This window comes from Cupressus sempervirens, chromosome 3, assembly GCF_028749045.1.
Source record: "Cupressus sempervirens isolate cs-2001-9-10 chromosome 3, ASM2874904v1, whole genome shotgun sequence".
NCBI lineage: Eukaryota > Viridiplantae > Streptophyta > Pinopsida > Cupressales > Cupressaceae > Cupressus > Cupressus sempervirens.
In genome coordinates, this window is record NC_143120.1 from 349,239,381 (window position 1) to 349,244,164 (window position 4,784).

The window sequence follows — 4,784 nt, forward strand, 5'->3', positions numbered from 1 at the left end:
ATTTGGATGAATCACCCATGGCTCCTTACATTTATTGAAGAAAATTTTCAAAGACTTTGCAACATGTCTTCTCTTCTTCCATATAGTTCATGTTCATTGAAGATATTTGGTCAAACAATATATATGTTTTGTATATTCTCACAACACCAATAGTCATGGTACAATGCTTACAAGATCCATAGTTGAAGAGAAGCTATGTGAAGCTTCTAGAACCATGGGATCAAACTGTCTGCTCTATTAGCTTCGAGTGGCCGGGTAAACCCTATCCCCAACCTCATCTTGTCCCCTTCAATGTTTGAACATTCTCAGGCATGCTGAACCAGAATGTCCCTAAGGGTCACTAAATCCCACAGGGCTGCAATCTTTGACGGGGCATATCTCAGAGCTCGTGCAAGATATGAATGAGATTCTAGTTCCTATAGGACCGTGTTACAGAGACCTACAATAACCTCTCTCACTTTTTGGAGATCGCATTCCGTTTTCATTCTACACCGCCATCTCAGGTGATGTTGAAACTTGCAGTGTTGGCCAATACAAAGTTGCCAATTGCCAAATCTCTCTCATCTTTCGTCGTGGGATCAAACTATCTGCTCCATTAGCTTCGGGTGGCCGGGTAAACCCTATCCCCAACCTCAAATTTTCCCCTTCAGCGCTCGAACGTTCTCAGGCACGCTGAACCGGAATGTCCCTAAGGGTCACTAAATGCCACAGGGCTGCAATCTTTGGCGGGGCATATCTCGGAGCTTGTGCGAGATATGGATGAGATTCCAATTCCTACAGGACCGTGTTGTAGAGACCTACAATAACCTCTCTCTCTTTTTGGAGATTGCATTCTATTTTCATTCTACAACGCCATCTCGGATGATGTTGAAACTTGCAGTGTTGGCCAGTACAAAGTTGCCAACTGCCAAATCTCTCTCATCTTTCGTCGTGGGATCAAACTGTTTGCTCCATTAGCTCTGAGTAGCTGGGTAAACCTTACCCCCAACCTTTTCTTGTCCCCTTCAGTGTTCAAATGTTCTCAGGCACGCTGAACCAGAATGTCCCTAAGGGTCACTAAATCCCACAGGGCTGCAATCTTTGGCGGGGCATATCTCGGAGCTCGTGTGAGATATGGATGAGATTCCAGTTCCTACAGGACCATGTTGTAGAGACCTACAATAACCTCTCTCTCTTTTTGGATATCGCATTCTATTTTCATTCTACAACGCCATCTCGGGTGATGTTGAAACTTGTAGTGTTGGCCAGTACAAAGTTGCCAACTGCCAAATCTCTCTCATCTTTCATCGTGGGATCAAATTGTCTGCTCCATTAGCTCCGAGTGGCCGAGTAAACCCTATCCCCAACCTTGTCTTGTCCCCTTCAGTGCTCGAACGTTCTCAGGCACGCTGAACCAGAATGTCCCTAAGGGTCACTAAATGCCACAAGGGTGCAATCTTTGGCAGGGCATATCTCGGAGCTCGTGTGAGATATGGATGAGATTCTAGTTCCTATAGGACTGTGTTGTAGAGACCTACAATAACCTCTCTCTCTTTTTGGAGATCGCATTTCATTTTCATTCTACAATGCCATCTCGAGTGATGTTGAAATTTGCAGTGTTGGCCAGTACAAAGTTGCTAACTGCCAAATCTCTCTCATCTTTCGTCGTGGGATCAAACTGTCTGCTCCATTAGCTCCAAGTGGCTAGGTAAACCCTATCCCCAACCTCATCTTATCCCCTTCAGTGCTTGACCGTTCTCAGGCACGCTGAACCAGAATGTCCCTAAGGGTCACTAAATCCCACAGGGTTGCAATCTTTGACGGGGCATATCTCGGAGCTCGTGCGAGATATGGATGAGATTCTAGTTCCTACAGGACCATGTTGCAAAGACCTACAATAAACTCTCTCACTTTTGGAGATCGCATTCCATTTTCATTCTACAACGCCATCTTGGGTGATGTTGAAACTTGTAGTGTTGGCCAGTACAAAGTTGCCAACTACCAAATCTCCCTCATCTTTCGTCATGGGATCAAACTGTCTGATCCATTAGCTCTGGGTGGCTGGGTAAACCCGATCCCCAACCTTGTCTTTTCCCCTTCAATGCTCGAACATTCTCAGGCACACTGAACCGGGATGTCCCGAAGGGTCACTAAATGCCACAGGGCTGCAATCTTTGACGAGGCATATCTCGGAGCTCGTACGAGATATGGATGAGATTTCAATTCCTACAGGACCGTGTTGCAGAGACCTACAATAACCTCTCTCTCTTTTTGAAGATTGCATTCCATTTTCATTCTACAATGCCATCTCGGATGATGTTGAAACTTGCAGTGTTGGCTAGTACAAAGTTGCCAACTGCCAAATCTCTCTCATCTTTCGTCATGGGATCAAACTGTCTGCTCCATTAGCTCCAGGTGGCCGAGTAAACCCTATCCCCAACCTCATCTTGTCCCCTTCAGTGCTCAAACATTCTCAGGCACGCTGAACCGGAATGTCCCTAAGGGTCACTAAATCCCACAAGGCTGCAATCTTTGACGAGGCATATCTCGGAGCTCGTGCGAGATATGGATGAGATTCCAATTCCTATAGGACCGTGTTGCAAATACCAGAGATCAGCCAAGGATAAGGATAGCATAGTAAGAAAATGATTATTTATCTGGTGGATATAAGTCTTTTATATAACAAACCATTTATATGCATAGTAAAAGAACTGAATATAGATTTGAGACGTATTGATCACCTGCAGTCTGATCATCTTCACAAGTATGCAACTTTTGTTTCACTATTTCATGTGGGTTTATTGAACTTTTTTTATGATGTCATTTACAGATGGGATGTTCAAAGGTTGAGTTCCTATGGGTCGTCAATACTTTGACTATACTTTAAGTCAACGATTATCAATATGGGAAAAAATGGAACTCGTTGTATTTTGAAGTACTGAGAATATGGCCTTGCCCTTCCCCAGGAGTTTTAGAAATGGGAGACATTAGGTAAGAGAGTGAAAATTTTACTATCGCTTCAACGCACATGGCACAATTGGAAATGCAAATTTTGATGGTAATCATTTTGTGATAAGGAAGAGACTAGGGATGATCGTTGTTACTATCTTTTTAGTAGTGGATTTTTGTTTTCTCTTGAATTTGGTGGTGGGGGATTAGTGGTAATTCTCCTTGGATATTCCTTCTTATGATGTTAGTGACAAGTGTTGCTCTTTGAAAACACTTGTACAATCTTTTTTAAATTATTAGATAAAAACAAAGAATTGTAAGTATTAAACATGATTAGCCTTTAGTTCCTAGAAGATCTTTATTTCCCCATCAATGCATTTAGAAAGTTAAGTTTTAAGAAGATCATAAATAGAAAAAATTAGAGAAGCGATTTAAACATTTATATTGATTGGAAACATGTGAGTCTTGAGTTTCCTCTGCCTTTTAAAGAACGTTCCTTAGCTAGCATACCTAATTCCACATTCCATAAGAGTGTCATTGTGCTAAAGATTTAGGAAACCAAGTGCTCTAAGATAAAGCTTCCCGGTCAATAATAATCTAGCCTATTGAGGTACATAATACTTCTCAATTAAACTTATGTTAATTCAGTATTAATTTTGTAATTAACTACAATTTCAGTATCTGTGTACAGGGGGTGACTGAGAAAACTATTTGAGGTCCAATTTGAAAATATATTTGTAAGGATCTCGACCAAGGTTCACAACTTCGATGATTAATACATTCATTTAGGCTAGAACCTCACTACAAAAAAATAATATATAAAAAAGGTAGTGAATAACGTCATGTCTAGACTCAAATCAACCAATGAAACTCAAATCAGCATAATGTGGAACAACAATATATGCATTGAGTGGGTTGTCATAGAAAAGCTTCAAAATAAAATTCATGTCTAGAATTAAAAGACCTTAAAGAAATTTTATGCTTGTAACACAAATGGCCATTCAAAATTGAATATGATTACAATATGTGAAATAGCATTACGAGAACTTGTAATGCTCTTGTGAACATCGTGTTAATTCTTGTAAGAATCCCTAAGATGCTTGTTATACTCAAAATTTTGTTGAAATTGAATTAATTTTTATCCTGTCGATTAATTGGCTTAGGGTGATATATGCTTCTTGGATGGAATAATGAGTTCGTGATTAACTCTATATTAAGATTCATAGCATCTTCTAGTTATTTGCAAAGGAAATTTATAAATTAAGCTAATGTCATATGGCTTGCTTGAGAAAGATGTCCGTGTTCTTATTGATGGGTACTAATGACTGTCCACATTTAGTTCTTCAATATCCTATTTGACAAGCTTTCCATAGACATTTCTTTGCCATACTGAGTATTTTTGAAAACATATTTGAGTAGAAGCACTATAGTAGATACTACATGATGTTTTAACAAATAAAGTAATGGGTTAAAGACTATTATTTCCAAGGTATTATGTCATAGTATTTTAATTGTAATGATCGTAGACTAATGATATTCTTGAAGGTAACTTTGACATGCAACAAGAAAGACAACCTACAACCAAGGCTATATTGTGCCTACAACCAAAGCCACTAGTGCACATAGCCAAAGCCATGGATGCTTATAGCCAAAGTTACAAGTGTTCGCAGCCAAAGCTATGAGTACATGAAGTCGATGATCACAATTGTTTACAACTATTCACCAGAAACAACTTCTTTGTAGTTTTTGAGAAATACTAATAAAGCAAAAAATAACATCTACTAGTTCATAGACATAATGGAAACTCTCTAGCAATTTAATTTAATTTCATACATGCACATATCTAATTTAATGTC